At 41.5% G+C, this 16,486-nt stretch overlaps 1 protein-coding gene and 1 pseudogene across 1 annotated transcript in view; one reads left to right on the top strand and one right to left on the bottom strand.

The window, feature by feature from the left end:
* The window catches only part of NKAIN2 (sodium/potassium transporting ATPase interacting 2), a 479,483-nt gene that overhangs the window by 158,298 nt on the left and 304,699 nt on the right, over positions 1–16,486 (top strand). The window lies entirely within an intron of this gene.
* On the bottom strand, positions 6,376–11,775 carry LOC148686251 (uncharacterized; annotated as a pseudogene).

A 16,486-nucleotide genomic window follows, 5' to 3' on the forward strand; every position in this document is an offset into this window, starting at 1 on the left:
CACCTCCACTCGGCACAGTCTGTAAAGCTGAGCTGAGCTGTTTTGGAGAGGGAAGCTTTTTTAGATGCAGTACCAATGTAGTCGTCACTAGAGGGTGCTGTTTTGCAACCTCTCCTGTTCATGTTTGTATGGTATCCCCCCAATTTTTTAACTGTGACAGGTGTGACATCTGTATAATCTACGTATATGCAAACACTCACACATCTGCAAGGAACGTTGTGTCAAAATTTGAACGCAATCGGTCAAGCCTCTAGGAAAGGAACAAGCCAAACTGTAGACAAACAGGTTCAGGTTTGGTGGCTATGTTTGTTTCACTAGACACTTTTAAAGCTATTGGTGGGGGATAATTATAAGGTGTTCACTTTCTTCCCAGTGGCTTTGTGGGTAATAACTTTATTAGGAAAACAGCACATACCAAAGAGGCTTCCCATGGTAATTACCCTGCAAAATTTCTATGTAGGAGCTAAATAGTTATGATAAATGGGGTGGGAAGAGAGTTTCAGACTTGTGTTCTGTTAAATTGCCACTAAAATTCACAGTAACCAAGTGCAAAATTGACTTGACATGAATGGGTGTGTGGGCCACTGAGGGTGGGACAGAGGGCTACTAATGTATTGGGCCTACAGCAAGCAAGGGGCCCTGACTCTGGGTTTTATTTTTTTACTATATTTGTTCTTTAAATTGTTAATTTTGTTATAATAGTGCTTTGTTGTAAGCTGATCTGAGTTCAGGTGTTTGTGTGTGGACAGGCAACATACCAGTATGATGAAAAGGTGAGTTTGCCATGCTCCCATTTTTGCACTTCAAAGGTAAACCCCAAATTCAGGAGAAGAAGAGAAAACCAGAAATCTGTGGGTTTTATTTTCTAAATTATATTTTAAGTAAGCTTCTAGCCTGTTGAACACGAATGTTTTTAACCAAAATGTGCAGGTATCATTCAGAGTAATTGCTTTGTGAGAAATGAGCCTGTCATTTGTCAGTGTTTTTAGCAAATGAGTGAAGTCAGAGCCTGATTGATGAGTAGAGTCACAGAGAAGGGACTTCATTGCCCATTTTGAAGCTGTTTTGACATCTTTCTTGGGGTTGATTTTTCACTCCAGGTTCAGGAAACAGAAGACTGCCTGGTTAATTTTGAAGGGACTGCCTTGTTCTTTTCATCTTCCATGGTAGAGAAGTAATTGTTGCCCAGAAAAAAATTAGTTGAAAAATCCAGATTTTTAGTGTAGCTCTCACTGGGCAGTAGTAACAGGTCCATCCAAAAGCAAGACGTAGCAGCAAAATATGTTCTCGATTACTCTGGTATAATCTCTCTCTCTCTCTCTCTCTCTCTCTCTCTCTCTCACACACACACACACACACACACACACACACACACACACACAGCATAAATGCTTCCCATTTTGGAGTGCACCATATGGGTTTTGTATTCTCAGAAGACAGGGAAAAGCAATGACTATGTGTCTGTCTCCAAGGTCACATGCACTTCCATAAACATTAGACTGCACCGTTTGAGAGGGATGACTACTAGAGCTGCCAAGTTATCCCTTATTTTAAGGGATTTTCCCTTATGCTGAATAGGCTTCCTCGCGAGAAAAGGGAAAACTTGGCAGCTATGCTTTTCCCCCTAGGTATATAAACATTAAAAATATTACCAAGCTAATTCAAATAAAATTCACCTTTAGTATATTCATATTCCAGGAAGCGCAGGATTTTGGTTGAGAAAGGATGGGTTACACCAGCCCTGTAAAGTAGTGTTGTTGTACAAATATTGCTGAGGGGTGTCTAAGAAAGATTGGTGTACAGTAGTCCAGTGTTGTTACCTAGTCTCTGGGAGTGGCAGTATCTGTGTTGGGGGGGGGGATGTCATGCTCCTTCTGGGGTAGTCCGTCCAACTTTGGTCCCCACCAGCAGCATTTTCCCAACAAGCAACTTTGATTTTCCCAACAAGCACCTTTGAAGAAGGTGAGAGGTTGCATAGGCTCTGGTTCGACTAGCTCCCTGCACCCTTGCAGGCAGCGCTGACCCAGGGCAGCAGCATAGGTCAACCAAGGGTGAACACCTGGATAGGCGGAAAGCCATGAACAGACTATGTTCACCACCCAGAGGTCCCCCTGGACTCAGGCATGGGCACAACCCCCTCTCGGGGGTTGAACAAACCAGTTGAGTCCATGGATTCATTTAACGGAATACCTTTCACATAGGGATGGCGAGCATTCTCCCATCCCTATCACCTGAACAAGTGCCTATCCGTCACAAACAAGGCAAAATTGAATTGTTCTTAGTCCAAAATTATTTGGAATGCTATATCAGCTGAGCACGATCGTTGATCAGTGGAGCAGCCATCTTCCTTCCCCTGGAGTCAATTCCACGGGGGCATTTTGAAAGTCATTGCTTAAAGGGAGACCCACAAACACCTTGTCTGAACTAGTAAGCCCTTTCTCTCTTTCCAAAATTGTTACAGTTTGTCCTTACTGTCTCATGAAAAGTCACTGAATATCATCCCAACTTTTGCAAGGGACAGATGATTGGCCCAGCTTTATTCCATGCCTGATTCCTGGTGTTTAAAATACACAGTGCCCTTTAATGCTTTCTCTTTCTTCAGTCAGATAAGGAAAAATAGAGGGAACAGAGACTGTCTTATGGTTTCAAAAGCTTTGTAAATTAAAGTTGCTTAAAAGGGTGTATTTTTTATTTTTTTAAAAAAAAACACAATTCTGCCTCAGTGTTCTAGCTCTAACATGCTTATATTCTCAGGAAAATGGCTGGGGGGGGGAGGTTAAATATAGCAACTCTACCTGGCACAGTAAGGGATTTTGTAAAACTGGGGTGGAGGTAATATAGTCCCCCTCATTTTCAAAGCATGATGTCCTCCTACGCATTAGACAACCTGTTCACAGCCTGCAAATTGCCAGGTGCACAGCTGTGCAAGGTAGTTTGCGTCTTTCATAACTCTGCAGCATTTTGTAGGGAGAATGCAGGGTTGCATACTTAGCCATTTTTGCTGCTTCACTTGCACGACCTCACATCCCCCTTTGTTCTGGATTACTGTATTCATAGTAAGTTGGTGGCCTAAAGTAAATACCATCATTCACTTAGCTCCCCTTTCTCTACCGTTATCTAAAATAAGTATGAAGCAATGTTGTGCTTAATTATAGCTACAGAATTTGAGATGAAGTAACAAGGGGTAGGAAGTTTTGTATCTTTTCTAACCTTCATAAAAAGAACCCATTGGGGGCAATTGCTTTGTGGGGAAGGGCTCAAAAAGCATGAAAATACTTGCATGGAAAAGAAGGCATCCCCATCACCAACACATATGAGGTTGGTTCAGCAGCAAGGCATTCCCCATGCTTTCCACACCTGGTTAAAATAAGGACCAAGCAGTGGCTTCATTTGCCCTCGGTGATGTTTGTAAAGCAAAGGCTTCCATGCTTGTTTCAACAAGCTTCCCTTTAGAAGTGCGGGCTGTACTTCTTGTTTTCTCCAGTTGCTTTCAGAATGGAAAAGTGGAGTCAAGTATTACTTGCACAGCCTGCCTTATTTTAAGGTGTGGAGGCAGGGGACTCGCCTTAAAATATAGTGTAACAGTTCTACAATATCTATTGATATGCATCAATATACACTTTTTCTTCCTTTATGCATTAAGTGTGAACAAGGCTTTTTGTATAGTATGAGAATCAGGTATGTGGCTTGAATATCTGCATTTGTTGGTTTGTATGATGCTAGTGCAGCGGGTGTGTGTTCATGAAAGATAGACTCGGGTGTCTTCACGTTCCACATTTCAGTTAAAACTAAAAGTAAAGGTAAAGGTACCCCTGACCGTAAGGTCCAGTCGCGGACGACTCTGGGGTTGCACACTCATCTCACTCTATAGGCTGAGGGAGCCGGCGTTTGTCCGCAGACAGCTTCCGGGTCATGTGGCCACCATGACTAAGCCACTTCTGGCCAACCAGAGCAGCGCACGGAAACGCCGTTTACCTTCCCGCCGGAGCGGTACCTATTTATCTACTTGCAGTTGACGTGCTTTCAAACTGCTAGGTGGGCAGGAGCTGGGACTGAACAACGGGAGCTCACCCCGTCGTGGGGATTCAAACTGCTGACCTTCCGATTGGCAAACCCTAGGCTTTGTGGTTAGGACAATAGTCTAATTATAGACTATTGTCCTATAATTATCTTTTCCATATATACAGTATATATAAAAAAGATCAGAAGCGGGCACTTTTTATGTTTTAGCCTTTCATGTGATGTTGCAATTTGGTCAAAATGAATTCAGCAACTGGCAAAGCTGTTCTACTTGTATTTGCTTAGTGCTTCATTATAGATTCATTTATGTTTTATTTAATTAGCAGGGCTCTAGTAGTCATCCCTCTCAAACGGTGCAGTCTAATGTTTATGGAAGTGCATGTGACCTTGGAGACAGACACATAGCCATTGCTTTTCCCTGTCTTCTGAGAATACAAAACCCATATGGTGCACTCCAAAATGGGAAGCATTTATGCTGCATTGATGCCAAATTAACTGTCATTACATTTGAATAAAAGGTGAACAGTGTAAGGCAGAAAGCCAATAATCATCTAGTGCCGCTTAGATTCTTTGTACAAATTGAACATCTACATTTTTAATAACAATGCAGAAGACCAAAGTATATATCTGTTAGGCTGAATATGTGAAATAAAGATATGAGGCCACAAATGAGGTTAAGTGCCACAGCTTTATTGACTATTAGCACAAGGATCTGCAATGGAAAAGGGTTTACTAACTCAGTCTGTGCAGGAATCCTAACTGGAGGAGACAGATAGACATGAGCTTCATGGCCATGTGGGATTTGAACTCCTAGTCCCTCCTCCCATTGTAACCACAATACCAAACTGGATCTTCAGCAATTGGTTGTGTTGGCTTGGGGCTGATGGGATTTGGAGTCTACTGACACCTGGATGGCTACAGGTTCCCCATCCTGGTGGATCGTGAAGTGCATTGGGACACATGGCGAGATAACATATTCATTTTTGGGATCAGCAGCTGTTAACATGCCTAGCAAAGATTAGGGCCTCCATGGACTGCGGCAGTCTACCCATAAATCTTGTTTGGCCACTGAGACACTTGTTGTTGTTCTCTGTGCCGGCTCCAGAATTTGGCGTGGGGCTCTAGCACAGCACCCTAGTGAACATTTTTCAGCAGGGTTACAAATTTGATTTCAGTTTTTCAACAGGCAGTGTTTTTCTTTTTGTTGCAGAATATTGTTGATTCCTGCTGCTTAACATCTCTAAAATGTGCCTCTTTCTCTTATGATAAATAGAAAATCTTTAGTCACTTTCACTTGGAATACTGTAATTTCTTCAAATATTTTTGAATATACCTTTTTCATGTTTATCTGTTTCTCACTTGAAACCTCTCTCTCTCTCTCTCTCTCTCTCTCTCTCTCTCTCTCTCTCTCTCTCTCTCTCTCTTTGAATCCAGTTGCTTATATTTCCCATGCTCGTTACTTTTTGACCATGCTCCCTTTTTTTGTTTGCTGTGTGACTTTGGCTTTCTTTTATATTCCCTTTGAGATGCATTTAAGCATCTGTACTCTGTTACACTCTTTCCTGGCTTTTCATAGCACTCTTTCAATATCCCCTCATACTCTTCAAAACTTATGTTATCCTTTGTGTTTCTCACCTGTATGGGTTTTCTCTCTAGACCTTAGTTTTTGGAATGCTATTCATATATCCGCTTCAATTATAAAATGCCATCTGAAAACCCATTTTCTATCTCTGTTATTTGGTTTTAACAGAGCAGCTAGATGGAACGAGTGCTTAGTGTATGTGTATGTGTATATATATATATATATATATATATATATATATATATATATATATAAGCAACAGTAGCAGCAGCAGTATGCACATATTTTTCAGTATAACCTCAGCTCTGATCAATCATTACATGTGTTCTCCTTGAGGTTTTGATCTTTTCATTTATTTATTTATCTAAATTAATTATTCATTCTAAATATTTTAAATATGTATATGTGCCTCTGGACTTAAGGTGCATTGTAAAATCTAATTTATTATTTTCATTATTTATTAATAGCAGAAGCCACTTTTTGAGTGGCATTTAGTATATGGTTTGCATTTTCACATGAGGTTTCCAAAGGACTTGATGAGCAGAATTTTGTGTGTGTGTTTGTGTCTGAATTTGTGTGTGAATATATAAAAACAATATATTTTTAAAATGGAACAGAGCATAGGCAACAGAAGTTAGGCTATCCTTGTCCAGATAGGGGTGCAGCTGCCTTCACTGCTACTTAATAGGCTCAGTAATGAACCCTCACTACTGTTCTATTGCATTCAACTGGAGTTTTCCTCCACATGCATTCAAATCATCTTCCAACTTGTCTCATTGGCCTAAACTCTGGAGTATACCAAGGAACCAAGTGGGCTCTATGAGTGGGAGATGGTGCTCAGGGATGATTGTGTCAATGGCCTGAGAGATCCACATGTTCCAGAGGTTGGCCAGGGCTTTGACAAGACTGCCAGTCATATCAGCTGGAAAATCCATGAGAGCTGTCAGGAAATTTATTGGATCCACCAGCCTCCAAAGGCAGACCATACTAATAGGTCCCCCACCTCTGCAGAGGTGGAAAGGTGCTGAAAGCCTAAATCTCAACAGGAAATGATCTGACCTTGATAAGGGACTGATGTCAATATCCCCCACTTTCAGATCACCCTCTTCCTGCTCAGTTGAACAAACAAGGTCCAGACTGTGGCCTGCCACATGCGTTGGGCCAATGACATGATAAAACAGTTCCATGGTTGTCATGGTTGTCACAGTCCTGAGCCACCCTAGAGCCAGTCAATCTAGAGCCAGTTTGGGGGGCCTCAACTCCACCTGTGGGAACAGCTCTGTCAGCTCAGGCAGGGAGACTGCTGGGCAGCAAGGTGGGCACTAAACCAGCAGAATCCCCATTCTGTCTCGATTGCCCACACACTCTAGATCTCTCCTCAACTGGACAGAAAGCTTGGAGAGAGAGAGAGAGAGAGAGAGAGAGAGAGAGAGAGAGAGAGAGAGAGAGAGAGAGATGGCATTTCTATAGACTGCAGCAACCCTCCCCAACCCTCAAAGTCTGCTCTGATGCTGCACCAAGTACCCAGGTTGGCACAACAGTGTGAAATCAACTCTACCCTGATCACTCACCCAGGTCTCAGTGATACAGACCAGCCACCTCATTCACAATCAGATCATGGGTGAGGGTTATCTTATTCAGAGCCGACCTGGCATTCAACAGCAGCAGCCACAAACCCAAGGGCTAGCAAATAGGACAACCACAGTTCCCCAGGTTGGAGGAAGGGCTGGCATGTGGCACAGTCACTAACTGCCTTGCTATGTATCCGTTGCCCGGCCTGTCCCTTCCCCACCCTGGTGTACAGCACAAACTGACTCTCTCAAAGGAAGCAAGGATACAACCCACTATGCCCCAAACAGTCCACAATACTGTTGTGAATGCCAATTGTCCCTCTTTAAGCTTGTCAGTACTACTGTCATTAAATGCAGTGTATAAGCATGTAGCAGTAATTCCTTGAAAGTATTGTGACAGTTTCTGTTTAGACCTTTTGTGTGACAAGGCTGAGAGACTACTGCTATCCAGCTATCTAACAAAGAAAAGGAATATATGATAGGGAAAATGGAAGACATTGAAGTGCATGAAATAGCAAACATCCTTTCACAATAGTACCGTGGTTCATCTTTTTACATTTTACTCACCAAAAGTAGCTAAGAAGCAAGATTTGGCTCCCTGACAACTTTTGCATTGTGAAAGTTCAAGGCATGCTGATTTGATTATTTACTCACAAGATGTGTACTGTATTAAATGTAAATTCTATAAAATCCCCTTAATGCCAACTATGTGTTAGGATAGTACAAAAGAACCACTGAAAAATATCCAGCAGATGAACAATATATCACACACACTTAAGGACCTTAAAAGCACAGGTTGTCCCTTGAAATTAGATTTGGACGGTATAATTGAAGTGCAGTGTGAGTGCATTAGCATCGTATTCAAATAGTACCTTGTAATGGTATCATGGAAAGGTTTTGCTTCTCATCCAGTCACTCTATCTCTGCACCCGTAAATCTTTTGTAGAGCTAAATTGACTTCATTGGTAAATGATTATTGCCTTCCAGAATGGGAGCTTCTCTGCCTCTAAAAATAAAGCATTACAGCTCTCTTCTAACTATGCAAATAGGCCTGCTGCTTGCAGATGTGATCTATAGTTCTGTTTTTGTCAGTGGAAAAATGGCCACAATAAGGGTGCATTTCCTGTATCTTAAAGTATTGCACATTAAATTCCAGAAATCATGAATTCTAATGGAAAAAATATCAGCCTTAATAAATTAACTCTGTACTGTACAATCAGGTAAAGAAACCATCCTAATTCTGACAGAGGCTGTCCCTGGACTGTGCACTTCAACAAAATGAAGAAAGATGGTGCATGTTGCTTGCTTCACCTTTCCGGCAAACACTGAAGTGAGCTGGCCTTGAGGGGAAAGTCACAGGTGCACTGTTTACACAGAACGTCCCAAGATTGTGACAGCACTGCTTTTAATGATAACAGCTACATTAGTTTGTTTTAGAGCGGTAAAAAAAAACCAACCCTTTTTTATCAATCAGAAAGGTTCCTATAATTTAAAAGGCAGGATAAAAGGTAGGCTAAAGGACCCCTGTCAGTCAAGTCCAGTTGTGAATGACTCTGGGGTTACGGCGCTCATCTCGCTTTACTGGCCAAGGGAGCTGGTGTTTGTCCACAGACAGTTTTTCCAGGTCCTGTGGCCAGCACGGAAATGCCGTTCATCTTCCTGCCAGAGTGGTACCTATTTATCTACTTGCACTTTGACGTGCTTTCGAACTGCTAGGTTGGCAGGAGCTGGGACTGAACAACAGGAGCGCACCCTGTTGTGGGGATTCAAACTGCTGACCTTCTGATCAGCAAACCCTAGGCTCAGTGGTTTACGGCAAAAGTTACTTGAGCCCCAGATGCCCTTGAAGATTGCCTGTTTCAATCATGCCCCTCATTGCAATCATTAAGATTTTTATTTTTTAAAAAAACACCATTTGCTGAACCTTTGTCCATGGGCATCACAGCATGCTCAGACACACACACCTTTAGTGCCCATCAAGGCCTACTGCCACTTCCAATTTTAATTCTTTGAAATTCTTACCATGGGTAGCACTGGGTCAGCAGAAAGTGTAGTCATCCACTCAGCAAACTCCCTTTACCCTGAATGCTGGGGAGAGACTTTGTTGCTTTACTGTTTTGGTTGTATGGAGTGTGTTTTGCCTGCTTTTTCTTTTGTTTGGTTGAGTGGAGGTTAGTTTAGGGAGGGGTGTTTCCTGCTTTTTGCTCTGTGTTTTGTTTGATTTAAGTGGGGGGAGGGATGTCATTTGTTTTGAGGGTGTGTCTAGGGATCACAAAATCTGTAAAATAGTTATTTTTCTGTGCACACTACATTTTCTTAGATTTCCATTTGTGTCCAAGGTCCATATTGTTCCAGTTCCAGTACCTATGCAACTAGTTTAATTTGTTTCACTTCAGTGCTTTACTAGAATCCTAGCCTAAATTTATTTTGAAAAATTATGGGCTACTGTAAAGCACTCTATGTGGGGCTGCCTAGAAGGCAGGTCTTGACGCTGCAACTAATGAAGAACACAGTGACTAGATCTGCTGACTGGGGCAGTTTACCACAAGCCACTTTTAAAAGAATTGTCCTGGCTGCCAGTATGCTACCAATTCAGGTTTAAAGTTTTGTTGCAGAGCCATTAACATCTTCAAACAAGGCCCTGGTCATTCTTCAGCACACAGAAGCCTGCATCAATAGGTCCATCTTTCAAGAATCAGGATGAGGGCCGTTTTGTTATGGTTTTCACTCCACGGAACAACCTCCCCTAAGAGATCAGACAAATGCCTAATGTTTGTGGGTGGATTTTGGTACTTCCTAAAAACTTGCAACTTCTACCAGGCCTTTGCTGTCCATTAATGTTAATGAGCTGAGTTTACTTGGAACATTATCATTAAACTGGAAATAAGAGAAGCGTCCCTCGGAATGTTTTAACTATTAATGGTTAGAGTGAGAGTTCTGTCATATTCAGTTTCAGATTTGTACTCTCCAAAAGTTAGTACTTAAAAATGTTGGCAGTCTGGAAGTGACTCTGGACACACTGAATTTTATGTGAGGCTAAAGAAGTCAATAGTGGCGATTTCTTCTTTATTACAAAAGACAGAGCCTCAGGGACTCAGGGACTCAGGGACGCAAGATGCAGCATTTAAAGGTTTACTTCTCTAGCTTGCTGGTCCAAATATAATCCAAGATAGAAGCAACAAGATCTTATCACTTTCTAATGGCTGATTTATGGCTTTAGTCTATTCCCAGTGACAACTTATAAAAGCATGCCTGTTGGTATCCAATACAAATAACTGGGGTCAGTGTGGACTACTGACTGAAATCACCTAATGAAACTCTTTGCCCTCCAATTTCAGATGTTTCCTGTTGGTGGACTGATGATGGAAACAGGCACTGTGGTTTATTGTGTCACAGATGCCTAGTGCACTTGTGTGTGGTGTATCCTGCTAGCATCTTTCTGCAAGTCCAAGGATTCTTTTATATTGTTTCAGCGTGTGCCCCACCCATAATATAACCACATTGTAGTACATCATCAAACAATTTTTTAAAGGGCTTTGGTGGCATGCAACTCAAAAAGCATTATATTTTCAGAGGAAAAAAGAACAAAAACCTAAGCCCCAGAAACTGCACCTCGTCTCAAAATAGATGTGCAAAACCATTTACTTGAGCAATATTATCTTGCGATTCCTTCTGCTATTTGCTTCGCATTTCACTAGTGCTGCATATGTTTAGTATTATAGCAACCCTGCAGCATTATAGAAAAATATTTTTCACTATCCCTATTAATAGTAGTAGGACTAGTAATAGTAATAATCACCATCCTTTTCCTAAATGTGAAAAGCTAGCGCTTACAACAACAACAACAATTTATTATTTATACCCCGCCCATCTGGCTGGGTTTCCCCAGCCACTCTGGGCAGCTTCCAGCAGGAATATTAAAATACAATAATTTATTAAACATTTAAAGCTTCCCTAAACAGGGCTGCCTTCAGATGTGCTCTAAAGGTCTGGTAGTAGTTTTTCTCTTTGACATCTGGTGGGAGGGTGTTCCACAGGGCGGGTGCCACTACCGAGAAGGCCCTCTGCCTGGTTCCCTGAAACTTGGCTTCTTGCAGGGAGGGAACCACCAGAAGGCCCTCAGCACTGGACCTCAGTGTACGGGCAGAACGATGGAGGTGGAGATGCTTCTTCAGGTATACTGGACCGAGGCCGTTTAGGGTCAGCACCAACACTTTGAATTGTGCTCGGAAATGTACTGGGAGCCAATGTAGGTCTTTCAAGACCGGTGTTATGTGGTCTCAGTGGTTGCTCCCAGTCACCAGTCTAGCTGCTGCATTCTGGATTAATTGTAGTTTCCGGGTCACCTTCAAAGGTAGCCCCACGTAGAGCGCATTGCAGTAGTCCAAGTGAGAGATAACTAGAGCATGCACCATTGGTGAGACAGCCCGCGGGCAGGTAGGGTCTCAGCTTGCATGCCAGATGGGGCTATTACCAGTATTACTCCCATATTACCAGTATTATTCCCATATCACAGAGGTGTGGCTGAAAGACAGCCCTTTCCATAAAGTTATCCATGTCCAGGGAGCTATTGGCTGTGCTGAGATTTGAACCAATGTCCATCTCTATTGCTTACACTGTTAGCCACCATTCTATACCAACTCAACACTGTTTGCTTATGGAGAAGACTGAATTAGCACAGAAGCTGAAGCAGTGGAAACAATGTCAGTGTGTGTTCTCACCAAATCCAGAGATGTGCAAATAGATTGGACCTGTTCTATAAATAAATACTGGGATGTAGATTATTCTGTTTTGTTGTTTGTCTAGCACCTTTTCAAAGCTTCTGAGGCTTATTTCAAGCATTGTCATGTGCGGGCAACAGAAATAAAACCCTCTAGTCAAATTCTTGACTAATTTTCTTGATTCTGTTCTTTGTGGAATGCAGAGTTTATTCTTTTCTAATTAAATATAGAAAAATGGAATGGTGTTTTTTAAAAGTGATATGTAGTTTTATTACACATTTCTGGGCCGTTGACCTGTAACATAAATTGGTTGCTTTTATTTCAGTTGTTGTCCCAGCCTGAATTACTTTTTCATCGCATGTTGCTTTTCTCAGCTTTCAGGCACTCAAATCTGTCTTATTACTTTCATGCCCTTTTCTCAGTAGAATCAATCGATAGAAAGTGTTTTTAGCAGTGACACATGACACCAGTTTACTGCAGTGTAGGTGCTGGATGGTATTAACCCTGTTGACCTCCTTTTACACTGTGTTTTGAGTTAAATAGTAGGTATCATTTGTTGATTCTTTAATATAGGTCCTCAAGGTGCTTGAACATGCCTAGAATTAGGCTTGAGTAATATACATGCCTTCTTGAATTCTGAAGGGACTCTTCTTCCACTTCACAATTGCTTCAGATTATGTTTAAAGACCAATACACTCCTGTGTGTAAGAGTCCTTTATTCCAAAGGAATAGCCTCCCTCCCCATTCCCAGAACTGCAGTTCTCCACAAAATAATTTGTTGTTGTTGTTGCCAAATCTGTGGATTCGCATCATAGTCATCCCAGGCTGGTTCTCATCATGCTACAAAAGGCACATTCACATATACATTTGTTTAAAACAGGCTACTAAAAAACCATTCAGTAAAGCACACCAGCACAAATATATATGTAAACTCGGTAAACTTTGCCCCAAATGCCTGGGAGAATAAAAATGTCTTCACTTGCTGACAGAAACTGACCAGAGTTTATCTCATTGATACCTCCAGCAGAAGGGAGTTTCACAGTCATGGGACCACACAGCAGGGCAAGACCAGTAGATACAGTGGATAGTATACTGCTCTCATTTGTCAGGCATGAAAGAAATAGTTATGATATATGTGTCTTGCAAGTGATTTCTGCAGTTCCTGAAAGGGACTTTTCTGTTAGCCTTACTCCTCAGCTATTGTTTCTTACCATCACACAAATATTCACTGATACCCATTAGAACTTCAACAATAGCCATTGGCGTGGTGGGACAGAGCTGCAGAGACACCCTCCTGACACTGCCATCACTACAGCTTACCTGGGTGGGACAGAGTGCTGGCAATGTCAGGAGCTATGTGGATGCATTAGCAGGTGTGCCAGATTTGTTTTACCAGTGCATCTGGGCAGCCCTAATCGTGCCACCATCTTGCCCCACCCAATTCCCATCTAGGGAAGATGTAATAGTGGTTGGAGGGCAACTCTGCAGCTCTGTCGCACCACCCTAGCTACTACTACTATTTTGTTTCTTCTGTGTAAGCGGACTGTCAAAAGCTTCTGCTTGTCCAACTGGAATTTAACTAGATAAAAAATATACATTTCTTTGTGTAGAGAAGTGGTTCTTAACCTATGATCCATGCACCCTAGGGGATCCATGATGGGCTTCAGGTCTGTGCACTAGGTACACATACACACATACACACACACACACACACACACACACACACACACACTTCCAGATTCCTTCCTGTTACTTTGCAAATTGTCTTTGTGGGGAGAAAAACTGGGGAGGGCATCCATAGCTTTCATCAAATGCTCAAAGGGGTCCATGAGTCAAAAAAAAGGTTAAGAACAAGGGGCCTAGAGTGCATGTGTTTTGTCCTCTTTCTACATAAACAAATACTGAACTGATTTGTAAGAAAAACTCAAGGATATGCTAGTACTGTACGAACAGTGGGCATATAAAGGGACATTAAATGCATGGAATATAAATTCTTTTCATTCAGGTTTAATACAGCATTAATTCTCTTTTAAAGTATTTGCTGTACATATCCCCTGGAATGATGCATAAATAACAGGGGAAATAATTATCATATGAATATTGCTTCTAAAAATATTTTCTGTAACTTCTAAGCCCTGAGTTTAGTGACCCTCCTCAGCACACACTAATTTTCCATAGTAAACACAGTTTCTCCTTCAGTTCCCTTTTCTTATGTCCTTATGAACCTTCATTTATACGATTTGTATGCCTTTTGATAAACTGATTGTATTGGCTGAGTTTTGAAGTATAAATTTTCATCTGTCTCAAATCAGCATTTCCTCCCTATTTCAACTTTACAATTCAGAAAAATATTTCAGATACACCACATTAATCAGAAATAACCTCTTCCCTCCTTGCCCACCCCCTCCATCCTAAGCTAGGAAAGTGCAGTTGATCAAAAATGCATATTAAGACCTCCTCATCTTGGAACTCTTTTGATGAGTTTTTATGCTTCTCTGATGGTTGCCAGAGGCTTTTACTGGTGTCCTCAGTGTCCCCTCTCCCCACTAATATAAGCCTTGAAGGAAGCATTATGTTGTAAAGTTGATGTCATATGTTCCCAGGACTGTTTATGGATGTGTGTTGAAAGCTAAAAATATATTTCTATGGTAAGACCCAAAGTGTATCAATTAGCCTGGAACAGTGGAACACCATCTCTTGGGGCGGGGGCAGCAGCAAGCTGCTTAGGAATAAGTTCACTGATTAATTGGAGTTCATTTTGATCCCCACCCCGCCCCCATGAACAGAGGAAAATGATTGACAAAGAAGAAGATGAATACTGTACTTGAGAAAAGAAATAAGGACGTTATATAATCCCACGGAAGGTTTCTGATCTGACTGCCTTGAGAGCCAGAAATAAAGGCTATCTCTGAGTGAAACTCCAGGGCTATGAGTTTGGTTCCTAAACTATGCATCATATTTTCTGTTCTGATGGCTACTTGCTATCAGTTCAACCATAACTGCTGAAAGTATAAGAAGATGTTTTCACACAGTGAAAGCCCAGTATGCTCTCCCATGGAGAAGAAAATAGCCATGAAATGTTCTTTTAAACTCACTTTCACTGGGGAATCAGGAGCAAAACAGTATCTCCCACAAGAAGATCAACAGTACCTTATGTCTTTCAATTTTATTTCCCATTGCTATGCAGTGTTTGTTTGTTTATTTGTTTGTTTTGCATTTTCCGACCACCTCTTACAAACATTGTCAAAGAAGGAAGAAGGTTCCATTTGCATGGTGGATGCCCCAACACAGAGACCTATCAGCCTGTGCATTGGTGGTTTTAACTAATGTATGCTGCTATAGGCCCTGCACTCACCACCTTCCTTATTTTACAGAGGATTTTGAAAAGTTCTTTCCACAACCTGATAGGCAAGTTATGTTTCTTTACATTTTTCATATTATCATTCAACTTAGCTTCAGCAAGGTGCTAGCTTCATATGTTCTCAGACCATACCACTTAAATATTATAACACACATACACTTAAATATTATAAAGATAATGTTACTGTGAAAGGTATGCTGTTCATAATCTTTTGGGACTTCTTTTAGCTAGCATCTGCTTCTTTCCTACAGGACCATTCTCAGCAATTTATTCTTGATCTTTATCTGTGGTGCTGTGGTCTAAACCACTCGGCCTCTTGGGCTTGCTAATTGGAAGGTTGGCGGTTTGAATCCCCATGACAGAGTGAGCTCCCATTACTGTGTCCCAGCTCCTGTCAACCTAGCAGTTTGAAAGCGTAAACAGCATTTCCATGTGCTTTGGCTTCTGTCGCGGTGTCCCGTTGTGCCAGAAGCGGTCCCGTTGTGCCAGAAGCGGTTTTGTCCACATGACCCGGAAAACTGTCTGTGGACAAACACCAGCTCCCTCAGCCTGAAAGCAAGATGAGAGCCACAACCCCATAGTCGCCTTTGACTGGACTTAACCGTCCAAGGGTCCTTTACCTTTTTACTTTTATGGACTGGAGGCATCAAATCAAGACAGATATAGTTTGATAAAGGTTCCTGGAGATTCTTAACGAGATTCATTTTTCACATTAGAACAAAACAACTAAACCTGCTGCATTCATCAAACTCTTTCATGATGTAAATAAGGTTCTTTGTTTAATGCTAAATTATTCCCCCACCCACACCATTTTTAGATAGATTTTGCATCTGAGCAAAATTGGTTTAAGGTCTGAACATCAGGCCTTCAGATTCTGACTTTGCTTCTGTATAACACAGAAAACAAAGGCTGAGGTTATACAGTAACAATTACTTTTCACCATGCTTACATAACCATGTTCTAACTGATATACAAACACTCATGCACTTTAGATCCATAAGAGGTATGTTTGCCTCTCTAATGATACAGGGTTTTCCTTGTGCATACAAATGTGTATATTCCAAGATATGCCAGGTTATCAGAGGTAATCGTTTAACGTAGTTGCATATCATCACTGAATGGTGCTGGCATGGGAATTTTGAGAATCTGGTATTTGGTCCTCTTTATGAGTGTCTGCATTGTATCGTAAATCCTGCATACTACAGTTGCTCTTTTACTTGGTAGTAGTAAT

The sequence above is a fragment of the Zootoca vivipara genome, chromosome 3, assembly GCF_965207765.1.
Source record: "Zootoca vivipara chromosome 3, rZooViv2.hap1.1, whole genome shotgun sequence".
Classification (NCBI taxonomy): Eukaryota; Metazoa; Chordata; class Lepidosauria; order Squamata; family Lacertidae; genus Zootoca; species Zootoca vivipara.